At 38.9% G+C, this 19,227-nt stretch overlaps 1 protein-coding gene across 1 annotated transcript in view; it reads left to right on the top strand.

Moving 5' to 3' along the window:
• The first annotated feature begins 17,180 nt into the window (after positions 1–17,180).
• LOC143377209 (uncharacterized) overlaps positions 17,181–19,227 on the top strand; it is a 40,420-nt gene continuing 38,373 nt past the window's right edge. The window contains exon 1 of the mRNA XM_076828262.1: positions 17,181–17,684. The gene's annotated coding sequence lies outside the window, so the exon portion shown is untranslated. The remainder of the gene's footprint in view (positions 17,685–19,227) is intronic.

The raw sequence follows: 19,227 nt of genomic DNA, 5'->3' as shown, positions 1-19,227 counted from the left end.
TTTAAAGTTTTGGGTACCGTTTCTTTAAGTAATTTTTTAAAAAAAAAATGTTGCCTAAACATGTACAAATATAGGCATAGAGTTTTCAATTAATATTATGTGAGAGTTCCCCTTAAAAAAAATCTCAAATATCGCGCTCCTTTTCAGGCCGTCAAAGTAAACAGACTGTTGACAAAGGGTCTTTCCGGTCTAGAGCCCACAAAAATAGGTAATCTTTAGGAATTAATTAAAGGAAAACTACTACATACAATGTAATGGGACTTTTTGCATTGCATTAAGGATGTCTTAAACTATAAAACTAATGTTTGAGCTTAAAAGACTTGCACATTTGTTTTCCGGATATTCGAGAACAAAACTTTTTTTTTGCTTTTTCCATCTCCGAGTTGGAATGTGTGGCACTCGGGGATTTACATGTCGATAAGGTGGCAACCCTGCCTATAACCTCATCCACGAATATCATGCCTAAACTCTACATTCGCGTTTACATTAATACGGCAGTAGAAACTCGTGGAGAAATGAGTGCGGAAAGCCAGAACTACAAAAACCAATAACAATTATAGCAGAACAAATCTGCAATCCCAGCCCGTCTCCCATCGGTGGCTCCCGGATCGAGCCCGCTACTTCTCGGGCGGTCGCTACCGTTCCGCGGGACGACGGGCCGTGAAACCCGTGCTGGTTTTCTGAGGGCCGCGTTCCGCGTTCCCGTCTCTGGTCTCCTCGTGCCGGCAGAACTTTTTATGGATAAGTCGGAGCCCAGGCAAGAGCTATTGAATCCCTGGAGGGCCCCCACCGCGGCCAATGGGAAGGTTTGTCGCTGGCTCGAGGCGTGTGTCGCGCACGAGCCAGTGACACGTGACAAACAAGGACGGGAAACCGTACGCCATGCCCACCGCGCGCGGCAATCGGCGAGAAAAAAGACACCGCCGGCCACCAGCCACGCCCACTGCGATACAAATGGATGGGCACGGCTCGACTGGGAGGAGTGAAGGGGGGGTGGGGGGAGCAGCGCGTAACGACCAACGGCAAAACAATAAGGAGGCTGGTGAACGATACGTTTCGACGCAATCTGCGCCCGGGACAAGCGGTGGGTGGGTGGTAAGAGACATGCCTGTAAACAGAGGGGGGGAAACGAATGTGTGTTTTCGCCTCTACGAAGGAAGAATTAAGTAGTTGAATCACGAGAACCACCCGCTCGATTGAATCACTTCCGGGACCTTCCGAGCAGTGTGTTGGAAGCTGGGAAAAAAGTGATGGGGTTGGGTTTTTACTGAGCGAGGTTAAACGGTTGGGGGATTGTCTTTCTAGGTGGGCGGTACTGGGCAATTTTGATTGGCTTGTACTTGTTTTTGGGATCTTCCTAGAGAAGTTGCTGAATTACATAAATTCATGGCCAATAATATATAAAACAAATGCGGAAATGAAGTGCATATGAGATGTTTCACACAATTTATACAAGCATCGGGTAGTTGAGAATGTATTTAAGGGGGCTTTCCACTGTGAGGCCTTGATGAAGTACCGCTGTTTGGAACTTTTTTTTTGTCACAGAACGAGTGGGTTTACTAAATAGAAGTTTTTTCTATTTATTAAAAATTGTTTTGGGAATACAAAAAAAGATTTCTAATTTTTTTATGCTTGCTTGCGCCAAAATAGAGGGGTGTAGTATGCGCTGTGAAAAAAGGCGCTTCGGCTGCGTGGTCGATTTTGGAACCATGTGCCTGAAACACAAAACCAAAAAGATTTGTAATCAGTATGACTGTCGCTATAACTCGAACTAGGGTCACACATTTTCGTCGTTTTTTGCTTCTACTTTGCGTTGCAGAATGATTAAAAAAATTTAGCTAATTTCGATAGTTCAACTTTGGACGTCCGCCATTTTGTTAATTCTTCACCAACCCATGATTTGATTTTTTGCAAAAAAAAAACAAAAAAATGTAGAAACTATATGCGGATAGGTATGGGACGATGTGTTCAATTTTGAAAAATTTAAAAAAAGGCCAAACCCTTGAGAAAAATTGTGAAATTTTGTTTGAGAATTAACCTCTTTTGATGAAACAGAAATAGAGGGAAACGACCAATAAAAAAAAATCTATCGTGTCACAGCCATCTGCATATAGTTCGTAAATATTTTGCTTTTTTGATTTTGGAAGCACGTTTCGTCAGAAAACTGTCAACCAGATTTTATGCAAAGCTAAGTTACTGCACCCATACAGCTTGTAAATCTGCTGTAAATAAATTTCAAAATAAAAATCGTGTAACTTAAATATTCAATAAAAAAAGTCCTGAAAGTTTCGAAAAGATTCATTAAGTAGTTTGCTTTTAATAAATTTCCAAAGATACCTTCAATTTTCGGTCAATTACCTTGTTGTCCCCCCTTAAGGTCAAAATTTGGATTCATTGTTAGGTACCTACTGTTTTTTATTCGAATTCTTTTGAAATAGTTTTAACATTCCAGCTTTACCTATATATCATAAAAAATGAAATTCCTGGATATCTATAGGTGTATTCAGTGGCGTACCCAGAGGAGGGGGGCAAGGGGGCCTGGCACCCCCAACGAAAAAGGAGAAAGGAGATTAATGTAACCACGACTGAAGTAATTCAAGAGCTTTGGAAAAGGAAAAGAAATGTATTTTATTCTTTAAATAAATTTTTATAATCACCCAATGAATTTTATCGAATTTGCATTAAAAATATTTTTATTCCTCCAACTTGGCTCCCCCAGAGATTAAATCCTGAGTGCGCTACTGGGTGTGTGTATAGTAAGCGTTAATGAATTCGTAGGCGTTCGGGAGGAGGGGATAGAAAACAAAAGAGTCTGTGGGTGGTGTTTGCAGGGAGTGGGGAGGTGGGCAGCAAAATACCATTGAGTGATTGGTAATCAAACACGTTCGACAGGTCTTCCTTGCCCAACTTTGTTAGTTTTATTTTGGAGAACTGAAACATAAATGAGCTTCTCAAAATGTTACCTTGGAATCTATGCCAACAAACTGTATTTATAATGCATGTACAGCTTTATTAAAGAGAGCAATTTAAAATTTGGAGCCTGTGCTCTTAAAGATACTTTCAATTTTTTTACTTGAGTTTGTGGTTTTTCGTCTTGAGTTGCTTTCAGTTTCTTTGAAAAATAAAACAAAAATTTCCTCTCACACACATCCATGGGAGGGGGTGCAAAAGGGGCAGTTACCCCCTGGTTTTTGAGAAAAAATCGCTTATTTTTAAAAACTGATTTTTATTAAGTTTATACTAAAAAAAAGTGAATATTTCTGAATTTTGGATTTAAAATTTTAATTAAATTGACACTACAAAATGAGTTAAAAAATGCAAGCAGGCTACTCGTTTTTTCATTGCTATATTTTTCATCACCGTCACCTCAAAGTTGTCCTCTCCTGGAAAGAAGTCTACAAATTTAATAATCATCCGAAGTGATCGTCTCAAAAGAAACATAAGCAACGGGAATTCAAGAAAAATTCAAAAAATTCAGTTCAACAGTATCTACTTGATAAGTAAATGAAAATACGACTGTTTTTTTTTTATAATCCAATGATTTTAATCTCTTTAACCCTGCGTTGCACGCTGTTGCAAATATGCAACATATATTCTCTTTTTAATTTTTTTGTTTTAACCAGCCTGTAGTGCGATGTAGCTACTTTATCATGAAAGATACATATCTCAGTTTCTGAACATTTACATAGATCGCGCTGAACGCTGTAATTCCGCGTTTTTTAGTAATCATAACCGTAATGGCAGAAAAAGTGGAAAAATAAAAAGAAATTTTTTTTTATTATTTTTCATTAAATTTGTTTATTATTTTTTGTTAAACAGGAGCAGTGTTTACTTTCATATAATCCATTAAAATCATTATACTGTTCATTATATTATTCAACAGTTTCTATGTATTTACCCGGTTCACATGAAGAGGGCGTTCTAAGGTTATCGTCACGTACTTTTCATGTGCTTCGAGTACCTGTACCTACACTTTATTGTGTTGTATACGCTGTAAGAGATGCATGTATATAGGTATAGTACTTTTTACGACGCGTGAAATTTTAATTATGCTCCTATCTTCCTTGAGAACCATGCTGTAACTCCTGAGGGTTTATGGCGTTTTAATCACCATCTCGCGATACTGTTGCTCTGCTGGCTGCATCCGTTTCGTCGCAACGCGTTAACTTGTTTCAATTAACTTTTATTACGTCAATCTTTCGAGCAGACGAATTAAAAAAGTCTTGGTATAATCCGTAACTCAGGGGTCTGGGCTGCTACTGGTGCTCTCAGAACGAGCTGCATGATGGGAATATTGAGTGAACCTACCGAAAAGCTTTTATACAAATTACGGAGGAAATCACTCATTGTTATATAGTACTAACTTTACTATTCGACTTCGCCTGGAATTTAAATTCTGGTTTATAAAAAAAATTTTTTTTTAGTTTTTCTTTGTGAAAATAGTCATTCATTCATATGGATTAGTCAGACACAATGAGCTGAGGCTCATTTCGTGATCCCAGAGTTTATCGTTTGAAAGTTTTTAGGCGACAGACAAACACACAAACATGTAGAAGCTTTCTGCTTCATGTAGGTATTAAGATTACAAGAGCCACAAGAATTGCACCAATCCCCACGAAATTGTCATTTAGGGGAAAGGTGGGGTGAAAGGGGCGTTGCAGTTATCTGAAAGATAAGGGATCACACTTTTTTAAAAGCGAGAAATAATACAGATAAATATATAGAGAGAAGCTTAATATTACCGTTAAGTGCTGTTATAACATCTGACTATAGTCAGATAACTGATCTTTTTTTAATGTTACTAATTTATAGAACTATTTAGAATGGTTATTTAGTTTTTCCTATCTGGTCCAACAAAAAAATTACATTTCATCCTCTAAGTACCTTTTTTCACTAGAAGCAGTAGGTATCTACTTACTGTTTTTAAACATACCTACATTTCAATTTACTGATACCTCTTTGTCATATAGTTAAAAGTTATAAGCACTAGGTATCAAATTTACTTAGTAATAATCAGCAACTGTTTATCAAATAATAATAATACCTTTTTAATAGAATTCCCTTTTGGTATAAGTGGCAATCAACACAAAGATACAACTCTGTGAAAAAGAACAAATAGAAGCTTCGCTATGCCCACAGAAAGAATTTTTTGATAAAACTACATAAAACTGTACCTATCGTATCGTTAATAAACATAAAAGAAGTTGATGAAACAAGCAAGGGCGCCCGGAGACTTTTTTCCGGGGGGCGGGGGCAACTTGGGGCTGATGGTAAAAAAAATATACCCCACTTGCTTTTTTTAATCCATTTGGTAGTGCCAGTTTAATTAAAAATTTAAAAACGAAAATTAAAAATATTCTCTCCTTTAATATAAACTTAATAAAGGTCAGTTTTGAAAAATTAGCAATTTTTTCTCAAAAGTCAAGGGGCGCAACTGCCCCTATTGCACCCCGCTTTGGACGCCCCTGGGTACACGAAACCACTATTTAAGAATAGGTATATTTGAACTACGTAGGTGTCTACATAACTTTTGATGTAGTTTATAAGTCCTGCTTCTCTTCCTGTTTCTAATGTTTCACCTAACTTGAAAATTATGTTTACAATTGCCCCATTGCGTACCTAAGATTAATTATAATATCAGCACCATTTTGTCGCTCAGGGCGGCCGCATGTGCGCCATGGATGGAATCTTCATCTTTGTTGTTCCATTTATAAACCACCTGCTTCTGACTACGCTCCATTATTTACGTGATTAATTCACACCGACCTTAACGAAACACACGAGGGAGACTTCAGTCACCAAACATTCCCCAAATTTATGTGCACTTCTTTATTTTGCCTCCTTGATTCCAGATTGAGCTTCTCTGCAGGGTGTGCCTTGTTTATCTTGACCACCTTAATAGGTATCTTCATTCCTTTCTAAGGTACGAAATATTCTGCAAATAAGAAATTGTTTGTGTTAAAGAACTAATTATTATGAATAATGATATTTAATTATCTACTACTTAGGTACTACTACTTTTTTTTGGAAATTTCAATGTTATCTTTCTTTTTTGAATGTTAATAATATAGTTTATTGTTAAAATACCTTTATATAATAACTGAGAAAAAACAGTTTCAAGTAACCTTGATTGAAATAATCATTTATGTATCTAATAAATATAGGTAGGTACCTAAAATAGGTAACAAACATCTCGATTTATGTTTGAAGTAAGATGTTATACTTATACTCACGTTTTTATGTTCTGTTTAAGACGGGTATCCACCTGGAAACTAAGCTACGCTAAGCTAAGCTAAGCTAGGCTATGCTATGCTATGCTATGCTATGCTATGCTATGCTATGCTATGCTATGCTATGCTATGCTATGCTATGCTATGCTATGCTATGCTATGCTATGCTATGCTATGCTATGCTATGCTATGCTATTCTATGCTATGCTATGCTATGCCATGCCATGCCATGCTATGCTATGCTATGCTATGCTATGCTATGCTATGCTATGCTATTCTATGCTATGCTATGCTATGCCATGCCATGCCATGCTATGCTATGCTATGCTATGCTATGCTATGCTATGCTACGCTACCCTATGCTATGCTATGCTATGCTATGCTATGCTATGCTATGCTATGCTATGCTATGCTATGCTATGCTATGCTATGCTATGCTATGCTATGCTATGCTACGCTACCCTATGCTATGCTATGCTATGCTATGCCATGCTATGCTATGCTATGCTATGCTATGCTATGCTACGCTACCCTATGCTATGCTATGCTATGCTATGCTATGCTATGCTATGCTATGCTATGCTATGCTATGCTATGCTATACTATACTATAGTATGCTATGCTATGCTATGCTATGCTATGCTATGCTATGCTATGCTATGCTATGCTGTGCTATGCTATTCTATGCTATGCTGCGCTGCGCTATACAATGCTATGCTATGCTATGCTATGCTATGCTATGCTATGCTATGCTATGCTATGCTATGCTATGCTATGCTGTGCTATGTTTTAGATTAGCTTTTGGTGGAAACGGTTCCATAAAGCCGGGAATCCACCGGAAAGGTAAGCTAAGCTATGCTAAGCTATGTTTTAGATTAGCTTTTGGTGGAAACGATTCCATAAAGCCGGGAATCCACCGGAAAGCTAAGCTAAGATATGCTATGCTATGCCATGCCATGCCATGCCATGCCATGCTATGCTATGCTATGCTATGCTATGCTATGCTATGCTACGCTACCCTATGCTATGCTATGCTATGCTATGCTATGCTATGCTATGCTATGCTATGCTATGCTATGCTATGCTATGCTATGCTATGCTATGCTATGCTATGCTATGCTATGCTATGCTATGCTGTGCTATGTTTTAGATTAGCTTTTGGTGGAAACGGTTCCATAAAGCCGGGAATCCACCGGAAAGCTAAGCTAAGCTATGCTAAGCTATGTTTTAGATTAGCTTTTGGTGGAAACGATTCCATAAAGCCGGGAATCCACCGGAAAGCTAAGCTAAGATATGCTATGCTATGCCATGCCATGCCATGCCATGCCATGCTATGCTATGCTATGCTATGCTATGCTATGCTATGCTATGCTACGCTACCCTATGCTATGCTATGCTATGCTATGCTATGCTATGCTATGCTATGCTATGCTATGCTATGCTATGCTATGCTATGCTATGCTGTGCTATGTTTTAGATTAGCTTTTGGTGGAAACGGTTCCATAAAGCCGGGAATCCACCGGAAAGCTAAGCTAAGCTATGCTAAGCTATGTTTTAGATTAGCTTTTGGTGGAAACGATTCCATAAAGCCGGGAATCCACCGGAAAGCTAAGCTAAGATATGCTATGCTATGCCATGCCATGCCATGCCATGCCATGCCATGCTATGCTATGCTATGCTATGCTATGCTATGCTATGCTATGCTATGCTACGCTACCCTATGCTATGCTATGCTATGCTATGCTATGCTATGCTATGCTATGCTATGCTATGCTATGCTATGCTATGCTATGCTATGCTATGCTATGCTATGCTATGCTATGCTATGCTATGGTATGCTATGCTATGCTACGCTACCCTATGCTATGCTATGCTATGCTATGCTATGCTATGCTATGCTATGCTATGCTATGCTATGCTATGCTATGCTATGCTATGCTATGCTATGCTATGCTATGCTGTGCTATGCTATGCTATGCTATGCTATACTATGCTATGCTATGCTATGCTGTGCTATGTTTTAGATTAGCTTTTGGTGGAAACGGTTCCATAAAGCCGGGAATCCACCGGAAAGCTAAGCTAAGCTATGCTATGCTATGTTTTAGCTTAGCTTTTGGTGGAAACGGTTCCATAAATCCGGGAATCCACCGCAAAGCTAAGCTATGCTATGCTATGCTTTGTTTTAGATTAGCTTTTGGTGGAAACGGTTCCATAAAGCCGGGAATCCACCGGAAAGCTAAGCTAAGCTATGCTATGCCATGTTTTAGCTTAGATTTTTGTGGAAACGGTCCCATAAAGCCGGGAATCCACCGGAAAGCTAAGCTAAGCTGTGCTGTGCTATGCCATGTTTTAAAAAAAATGAGCTTCAATACATTCTTATGGAACCGTTTCCACCAAAAGCTAAGCTAAAACATGGCATAGCATACCATAGCTTAGCTTTCCGGTGAATTCCCGGCTTTATGGTATGCTATTCTATATCTGGCTGTGCTATAAAACAAAAAACGTAGCACAGCTTACCTAAACTTTTGGTGGAAACGGTTCCATAACGCTGTATTGAAGTTAATTTTTTAAAACCTAGCATAGCCTAGCTTAGGCTAGCTTTTAGGTGGATTCCCAGCTTTACTCATGCGCGTTAGAGATTTAAAATGCGTCTTGAGCGTGGGTTACTTTGAAAAACTGTTTCCAGGTGTCTTGTAGCTGTGTGTTTGCTCATGTACCTACAGGAATGTGGTTGTTCAGTTGTTATTGAATATTCTACTTAGGTATTTGCTATTCTTCAGCAACTGTATCAATCTTGAGCCTCATACGAAAACAATTACAGGTACCCACAGTTCCACACTTAGGTACAACTTATTTTTATCCGAAAAATCGCTTCCTTCTTGGTAGTGGATACCACAAATTACGCCACATCCTGTATCGAGCAGATCATATTCAATTTCTCCTCTTACAGGGGAGATAGATATAAAATACATGAAAGATAATAATTATACAATAAACGTATAATAAATGCGGGTGTCGTACGTACAGGCACACGAATAGTTGTAGAGCCTTAATTATTTATGTCTCGGACTCACGTGTGCGAAGTGATTGGGACTATGTACTTTGATCGAGTTGCTTCAACACTCCGATCAGTGGTTCGACGATACTAAATTACACCTTTCGCTGGAACGAAGGCTAATCGACTACCAATAGGAAGGGAAAGCCGAAAGAAGGGGGACAGAGCGCGGAATACATGGGAAATTTAACAGTTCGTCCATGCAATGCCTGCCACTACGTAGGATGCAGCTATTAAAATAATAATGAGAATTTTGTAGGCATGATTGAGCAGCAAAAGAAAAAAGGGTATACAGGGTGAGTCACCTAAGACAAGCCACCTGAAGAACTTCTGCAATTTTTGAGATAAGATAAAGTGTTTGAGACAAAAGTTGCTTGGCTCCGAAGGGCCTATCGCCTGTTCCAACAGAACTGCTTCTTAGGTGGAGGTGCTTGGAGATTTGAAGGTTGACTTAATTATTTTAAATGGAACTATGTGTTTTTGAACACCTACGACTGTAGCTTTTCTCAAGGGCTTTGCAATGACCATAGGCATTCAAGGCCATTCAGCTTTATTAAGAACCAAAATCAGGGGGGTTTTGCCAGCGTTGTGCTTGCCTGACACACTGACCACATGCACAGCAAGCTGAGATCATATCGACTTTTTCTTCTTTTGAGTAATGAGGCATCATGAGAAGCAAACTGATTCTCTTTGGTGTCACGATTTGGACTAATAATAGTCTTGAGGATATTTATCATCCAAAGTGTAGTGTCTGTGTACTACTCATATTAATGCACACTATTTGCTTCATCAGACCTGGGCACTTTTGAAATCACATTATTTATTTATTTACGGGACGAGTCGGTCAAGAAATATTATTCGAAATAACAGGTTGTTTTATTTCATAATTATCTCGTTTTCAAGATAAAATTCTGTTATTTTATTTAAAAAAATAATTTTGAACATAATTATTTTGTGTCCAAGATAATGAAATTCAAAACATATTTTCTGAAATTCTCTAAAAAAATTTCTTAGAGAAAATTTGTCCTACGCTTAATAGTTCTCGAGATATTCGAGAAAATATGTTTTCACCCCCAACTTGAGGAGCTGTTTTCACCCCTTCGACATGGACGATTGCCAAAAACAAAATATATGTGTGAAATATTTTTCATTATTCTGGAAATCTGCAGTCTCATACAAATCAGCGTGTGTGTTTGATATGTTCCCTTGTTAGTACAATTTTAATTTTACTTTAATTACTATGTCTATGATAAATAGTATTTTCTTTTAAATTTGCAATTTTTGACTTACTGGTAGTAAGTGGGAAAACTTCTAATTTGTAATGGGTCTACCACAATTTATTGTGTACAACTTTAACTACAAAGCAATACGGTTTTGTAAGAACTGAAACACTTCTTCACCAACTTTCATACAATGAAGTATAATAATATGCGCTTGTAACGCTACATAGGTACTTTATCAGTAAAAACAGTGTAATAAACTACAAGAACTGCAAAAAGATCTATAGAGCCTGGAAAGAATATTATACTGCAATATTGTGGCTTGTTGGTAAAACTGACCAACAAGGGATGATCCCGAATCTGAAAATTCAAAAAAATCTGAAACTTTGTGAATATGTAGGGAATTTCCACCTGATTACAACGCAATTTTTGTTTGCCGCCCAAATTCACTCGAAGGGGGTGAAATTAACCCCTGAAAATTCGGCTATTTTCTGATTTTGCGTTATAACTCGCGAACTGTAAGAGATAGAAAAAAAGTTTCAAGACAAAAGTTACTTCTTTTAATGAGATCTATCATTTGGTAAAAAAATATTTTACAGTTCACGGGTTAAAACACAAAATCGGAAAGTAACCTGATTTTCAGGGGTCAATTACACCCCCTTAGAATGAATTTGGGCAGCAAATAAAAATTGCGTTGTATTCAGGAGGAAATTCTCTACATATTCACAAAGTTTCAGAATTTTTTGAATTTACAAATTTAAAGTTGAATTGAAAGCTACTGCAAAACACGTAAGTTTTCCTCATATAGATTTTTATTACCCCACTAGCTGACCCATTACCCGGTTTCACCCGAGAATTATTTACGATGTTTCCAAAGCAAAAAAAGCCTAAAGAAATAGCCCAAAATGTAATCTAGGACGAATGCAATATATATTCCAAATTTCATTGAAATCCGTTCAGTCGTTTAGGCGTGAAAGAAGGACAAACAAACAGACAACGTTTCACTTTCATGTATGAGTAGGGGTTGTAAAAAATTTAGAAATTAATTGCTTTTATTAATCCTTAACGATTTTAGGATGCAATGATGGACTCGACCAATTTCACCAAGAAGCTAACGAATGCCAAATATGGGTTGCAAAATTTTGATCTCAGGACTTAAAGCTAAGCTAAGCTAAGCTAAGCTGAGCTAAGCTAAGCTAAGCTAAGCTAAGCTAAGCTAAGCTAAGCTAAGCTAAGCTATGCTATGCTATGTTTTAGCTTAGCTTTTGGTGGAAACGGTTCCATAAAGCCGGGAATCCACCGGAAAGCTAAGCTAAGCTATGCTATGCTATGTTTTAGCTTAGCTTTTGGTGGAAACGGTTCCATAAAGCCGGGAATCCACCGAAAAGCTAAGCTAAGCTATGCTATGCTATGTTTTAGCTTAGTTTTTGGTGGAAACGGTTCCATAAATCCGGGAATCCACCAGAAAGCTAAGCTAAGCTATGCTATGCTATGTTTTAGCTTAGCTTTTGGTGCAAGCGGTTTCATAAATCCGGTAATCCACCGAAAAGCTAAGCTGAGCTACGCTATGCTGTGTTTTAGCTTAGCTTTTGGTGGAAACGGTTCCATAAATCCGGGAATACACCGGAAAGCTAAGCTAAGCTATGCTATGCTATGTTTTAGCTTAGCTTTTGGTGGAAACGGTTCCATAAAGCCGGGAATCCACCGAAAAGCTAAGCTAAGCTATGCTATGCTATGTTTTAGCTTAGCTTTTGGTGGAAACGGTTCCATAAAGCCGGGAGTCCACCGGAAAGCTAAGCTAAGCTATGCTATGCTATGTTTTAGCTTAGCTTTTGGTGGAAACGGTTCCATAAAGCCGGGAATCCACCGAAAAGCTAAGCTAAGCTATGCTATGCTATGTTTTAGCTTAGCTTTTGGTGGAAACGGTTCCATAAATCCGGGAATCCACCAGAAAGCTAAGCTAAGCTATGCTATGCTATGTTTTAGCTTAGCTTTTGGTGCAAGCGGTTTCATAAATCCGGTAATCCACCGAAAAGCTAAGCTGAGCTACGCTATGCTGTGTTTTAGCTTAGCTTTTGGTGGAAACGGTTCCATAAATCCGGGAATACACCGGAAAGCTAAGCTAAGCTATGCTATGCCATGTTTTAGCTTAGCTTTTTGTGGAAACGGTTCCATAAAGCCGGGAATCCACCGGAAAGCTAAGCTAAGCTATGCTATGCTATGTTTTAGCTTAGCTTTTGGTGGAAACGATTCCATAAAGCCGGGAATCCACCGGAAAGCTAAGCTAAGCTATGCTATGCTATGTTTTAGCTTAGCTTTTGATGGAAACGGTTCCATAAAGCCGGGAATCCACCGGAAAGCTAACCTATGCTATGCTATGCTATGTTTTAGCTTAGCTTTTGGTGGAAACGGTTCCATAAAGCCGGGAATCCACCGGAAAGCTAAGCTAAGCTATGGAGTGCTATGTTTTAGCTTAGCTTTTGGTGGAAACGGTCCGATAAAACCGGGAATCCACCGGATAGCTAAGTTAAGCTATGCTATACTATGTTTGAACGTAGCATTTGGTGGAAACGGTTTCATAAGAATGTATTGAAGCTAATTTTTGTAAAACGTAGCATGGCATAGCATGGCATCGCATAGCATAGCTTAGCTTCCCGGTGGATCCCCGACTTAAACCTTGAAAATAAACAATAGGCACATCGAAAGCCCATTTGAGATGTTTGCTAATAATTTGCAAAGAATGCAAGAAGCAACTCTAAACTTGTCGCCTGTTATTATTAACAAAGGATCCTCTGATCCTCTGCTATGCCACATATTTGTTTTAGACTACCATTTATTTTTCACGCATCACCCATAAAGTATCATCCACTGGAAGCGAATTTTTTGTTACATAGGTATATAGTTGAACGAATAAGAATTTATATATCTTCTCCTGTTTGGAATACCCAGCTGTTTCCGAGCAGATTGATCGCGTGACGCGAGAAATCCATACCGTAGGTACAATAACATACCTATCAAATAAGAAGAGTAGGTATATTATAAATGAGGAACATCAGCGCGTTCAGTAGCAAAACGTGGGCCGCGTCAGAAGGCAGTTACGCTCTGTGTATGGTGGGACAAAAGAGGTCCAGCATGTTATGTTACAGTACCTACTTTCAGAGAAGGTGAAAGTCAATCCGCTAACTGCGAATGGCAGTGGATAACAATTGAACAAATTAAGCACTGCCCTTAAGGATAACAAGCCTGCACTCGTTAAAGGAAGAAGGATCGCTATCCACTGTGACAACGCTTGAATGCATTCAGCAATTGCAACTCAAAAGCCACTACATCTTCATGCTCTGCTATTGTGAGGTAGTCCGTCTTGGTTAGCAAAGTTGTCGAACGATAAAAGTAATTAAAAATTTAAGCAAGTGCAGGTTCCAGTCTTTGAATACTTTTTACGAATAAATTAATTCTACTACTTGTTTACGTTGCAACGTCAAAAGAGTGAATAAGGAAACGGTAGGACTTTCCTCAAGATTCAAAAAGTTCTAACAAACATACAAGGTGGTTTAACGACTCTATTTTGATGGTCCCAAAAAATCGTTTTTTCTTTTTGAATCCAAAAATGCATTTGCGGAGTACTGAAACCAAATTCGTAAAATTGCAGGGTTATAAAGGGGTAAAGGTTGCGGCACTATAGTCTGTAGAAAATTTAAACGCGTTTTTCTCAAGAAGACATTTCTTAAGACTGGCGCAGTGATTTTTTGGAAACTACTGGATGGACTGCAGCTTCGTTTTTTGCTAAAAATAAACAATGTTTTCAGTCCAAATTTTTCTGTAAAAATCAATCGTTTTGGTTTCAAGTCGCCATTTTGTTAATTTTTGGTTTTTTAGAATGATATATGTACCGATTACAGTCACACTTCTAAGGATGAAAATAAGCTTTGGTTTTTTAATTTTAGATGATGGGGACCGCCGCGCCGCTACGAGTGCGCCCGGCAAACAATTTTTTTTATGGAGGCTTACGTCACCGACTATAGCTCTTTAAATTTTTAATAAAAAAGGTAAAAAAAATTCCGAGTTTCCCTTCAAACGTACCTGAATAAGCAGGCAAAATGGCATACGGTATAAACTTATAGTTTTCACTAAATAAATTCCAGAAAATAGCGTTGAAAACGGGCAGTCAAACTTAGGGTAGCCACCCCCTTAATGTCATAAGAGTATTTTCTTTCATACATTCCCAGAAATTGTAATTTTCTTTTGTTATCCGCACTACTAAAAACAATATAAAGCACCTCACAGGACTATACCTTTAAAGATAAGGAAATCAGTATACATGCTTAGCTTCGTGGTTAACAATAGTGACTACTTTAATTATAAGCGCACAGTAAAGTTCCTTGGTCCGGCGTTTATCGCGTTCAAAGAGCGTAAATTCTGATATTATCAATGTAAAGCGTTGCTATTTCACTGCGCAATAGGCAGCTTATTATTCCAGATTTCAGATTTCTATTAAAAGTGTCAGGTTTCAGCTGAGTGCCTAATTTTGTTCAATCCACGATACCACTGACTTAAATACGATGTACTTTTTTTTTACCTCATAAGAATACAATGGCGAAATATAAAAACCAGCTTCTCATGCATAAGAATGATGATAGATCACTGCACTGCGTTCCACATAAGAGCGTACCAACGCCCCTCCCGATTTGCGGCCGATCTGCGCAGCTCCCACGGATCTGACACACGCGATTGGTCGTAGCACTCTCGCGATTGGTCGTGGCACTCTCCTTGCCGGTTTACTACCAATCAACAGTGTATCCCTGCGCGAAACGAGTACGCTCTAATGTGGAACGCATTGTAGAATGAAGGGGTCATTCCGGTTAGACGAGTTTAAAAAATTGATTTTTATTTTAAACATTTTTCGAAATTACATATCCTCAAGAATGTACTGTTAATTTTTCCAGGAAAAATTCCGATTATTTTAGCTTCTACAGAGGAGTTTTATAGGGAGCGCAGAGTCTCGGCCTCCATAGATGAACACTTTGAGCGGGTTTTTCTCGAAACGTCAGTGTTTCACATCGTGAAGATAAAATCTGAAAATCTGTCTAACCGATTGCTTTATAAATTTTACTGCTTACTCTGCACACCTATGACTCTCGCAGGGACTACTTTTAAAATCGAAAATAGCAAAAGGAAAACGCCGAAAAACACTTTTTTTTGCAGTTTGCCCGCCATTTTGCTAATTCTGAAGATAAATCACTAATTATAGTCCGAGCGATAGCAACAGTCATACTGATCAAGAATCTGTTTGGATTTTTGGGTCCAGATAAGTCTAACAGCTGAAATCGCCTTCACGAGCGAGGCATGAATTTTTAAGCATGTCATCAAGATCGCTTTCAAAAGCATTCGAAAAGCAATAATTTTATTACTTTTATATTTTTGATTCACTGTAGAAATGTAGATTAATGAATAGAAAAAAGTTTTATTCCATTACTATAATTATTTTTGTCGCAATAAATTCCTGAAAATCGCTGAATTTATCGGCGCCCTAACCGGAACGATCCCTTAATAATTCCGGAGCACTGCCGTAAGAAAAGCATCTCCAAAATGTCCTGACAACCAGATTTTCTCATGCGCTCAAAACCTTCGAATTTTCGTCGCAAAAATCCTTTGGATGTTCTTCCTTTTCCAACCTTAACGACCGTGACAACCCTCGCACGTTCCCTCGAAAGCCATCAGCCTTACAAAAGACGCCTGCCCCATCGGACGCACAGGACGCGATCAAGCGAATTGCCAGCCCAACAGGTTAGAATCATCGATTCTCGAGGCAACGAGGAAGACAATGTTAACAAAGCAGCGACGTATAGAGCGATAACCGCAAAAAGAAACGGAGTAACGATGACAGAAAGGGGGAAACTGAGATGGAGAACGCGTGGAGGCGAGGCTTCGCGCGGCGCTGGACGTGGTGGGGAGAACGGACCGCCCACCGGTCGCGGCGTCCAGTGGCGGCCAGGGGGAGGAGCGTCGCGCGGCCAATCGCCGCACCCAGCGAGCCAGGCTGGCCGGCGGTGGGGGGAAGCGAGCGCATCGGGAGTGTGGGTATAGTTTGCGCGCAGTGTCCCTAGAGACGCGACGCTGGTTGCTCGATTTCCCTCTTCTCTTCCGGTTTTTCATCGCCCGATTTCCGGCCGCGTGCGCTCGCTCGTGTCGCTTCCGGTTGCTGGAGCTGCTCGTTCCCAAAGAGAATTCGTCCGACGATTGTGTTCCTCCTGGCGCACCCCCTGTGCAATGTTTTCCAAAAGAAACTGAAGCTGCCAGCAGGAACCATTGCCGCAGCTTTGCTGAGAGTTTCTTAACGTTTCATAAGTAAATGCGCTGAAATGTTGGAGGTGGGAGTCTGGAAGGCGTGGTGGATCAACGCTGGAAGAATTTGGAAAAGCTGGAGCGAAGAGTTGGTCTGAACATTTTCTGAGGAAACTTTCTTCTTTGGACCAGAAATTGGGAAGAAGGTTCGATTGGGGGAGGCGTGCAGTGTTCTTGAAGGAGTCAGCTTTGAGTATCCAGAGAGATTCTTGGGAAGCCTGTTCTTGATTTTTTTTTGGAAGAACAAGTAGGCACTCTTTATCTTTGGAACATGGGGACCTGGTGGAGACCGTCTCAAACCTTGTGAGAATTATTGTACATGCGTTTGGAGCCTTTGGATTTTTCCAATGGAACCGAAGACTTCATTCCTCAGGGAACAGTACTATGCCTGATCGAAGAATGAATTTGGACTTCGTAGAGGGAGAGTGTTTGAAGCACCCTAAACATTTGCAATGACATTTAAGGAACTCAGAACCCGAATCCTCCGTGATTTCCCACTGCGTGATGTTCCTTCAGAAAAATGAGCTTCCTTTAAGCAAACACCAAACACAGTACCCCAAGAAACCTGGAAGCTTTGGAGCCTCACAGTTAGTGCAAAAGTGAATTAAACTCCTCGGCAGAAGAGGAAGTTGACTCTACTTCTCACTGAGTAAACTATAGACTCGCCCAGTGAACTTTGGGAAAGAACAGCTAGAAAGTAAACGTGTTTGAAAATAAATCTTTGGAACATTTAGTGACTCGGTGACAGGATATTGTTCGAACTAAGGTGCTGCAGGAGCTACACTTCTGATGTGCCACTGAATCTCAGGACTTCGTTGCACCCAGTGTGATCAGCAGGTATGTGCAGACTGACATAATTGTTTTATATACTTACCTATTTAACTCGCAAATAGTAACATTAGCGAGCCACTGTAAATACAAGAAGACATTTCATTTGTCAACGAGATACAGAGTTACAGTGGCAAATTCAGAGTGCCATTATACCCATAAGGGAATGCAACTGACAGGATTCTATGCAACACCTAAAAGGTGTAAGAGGCTACAAACTATTTAGTAGAGAATTATCAAACGAGTATAAGTCAAATTTGACCTCAAGCTTGAACAGCTTCTTTTAAAAATAAAAGTTTCTTTTCACATACATGTTACCAACTTCCAGGTAGAAAATCTAACACCTGATCTTACTTAGCGGTTTAAATGTTCCAAGTGTCTTCCTGCAAAACTAATAATTCTGACTCAAGAGAAATACAAAATTCTGCTGTGGAATTTTAGAAATTACTCAAGCTTCTGTGCGATACATGGGTAGCTCCTGATTTCTAAATGGAGTGGCATGTAAATTTCTACGGCCTTAGATAGCGTAGTTAATAACCCGTGATATTGATTTTAAACATTGTCTGTGCGATGCAAACTATTGTTTATGAAAAGAATTTTGAAGAGAGAGGATTAAACGTGTTCGAAATGGTTTGTTTTAAAACAGTACAAGATGGCGTCTATGCACTCGTAAACAGTTGTCAGTTTAGAGAATTATCACGTTTATGGATTCTATGCAGGGTAGGAACAGTGTCTTGTAGGAATGCACCTACATTTACTGTGTCAGCATTTTTCATGTCTTCGTTTATTTCTCCTACGTTAGGCAATAATTTTCTCCATGCTCCTTTTAGTGGCATGCATTTGACATTTGGCCAAGGTCCTCTGATAGACTCATAGGGGAGGGTTGCCAATATCATACAGGTCATCTAAGTCGTACCTCATCAATTTCTCAATAATTAACCTGACCATTCGACGCTTCGTACCTTCTATATATGCAAAATAAATACCTTTTTCCAAAGCCGATATACAAACTATTTTTTTTCTCAAAATATTATATCTGAATAATAACTCTGTAATTTTTTAGCTTCTAATATTGAAATTTGTGGAAGTTACAACTTCTTGAAGATGCTCTTCGCGTTTTCTCGACATATGGCAATCTAGAATTTTTTTACAAAAACTGTGATAAACTTTCAATAAAAAAAAATATTGGAATATATTCTAGAGACCTTGAAATTGACCCATGATTTTTTTCAAAACGATTGGGTTCTTTAGATGAGAATGGCAGTCGTTCAAAAATTGTACTGGGTTGAGCCACCCAGGTATGCCAAAGTTGATCGAAAAAAGAGGTGTGTGAATATAAACGATATGTAATGGTAAAAATATCAAGTAAACGCGAAATGAGACACAGAAACAAAACCTTTCGAGCCTACTCTATTTAAAGGAATCAAGTGTAATTGATGTAAGTGATTGCCTAATTATTTTAGCTGATAATAATCGAACAATGCAGGTTTATCCTGTACTTTTGTATTTTTTTTTGTATTGTTATTATAACGTTTAACTCAATATTTATAAA

Source organism: Andrena cerasifolii, chromosome 15 (genome assembly GCF_050908995.1).
Source record: "Andrena cerasifolii isolate SP2316 chromosome 15, iyAndCera1_principal, whole genome shotgun sequence".
Taxonomy (NCBI): domain Eukaryota; kingdom Metazoa; phylum Arthropoda; class Insecta; order Hymenoptera; family Andrenidae; genus Andrena; species Andrena cerasifolii.
This window is presented reverse-complemented; position numbering and strand designations above follow the sequence as displayed.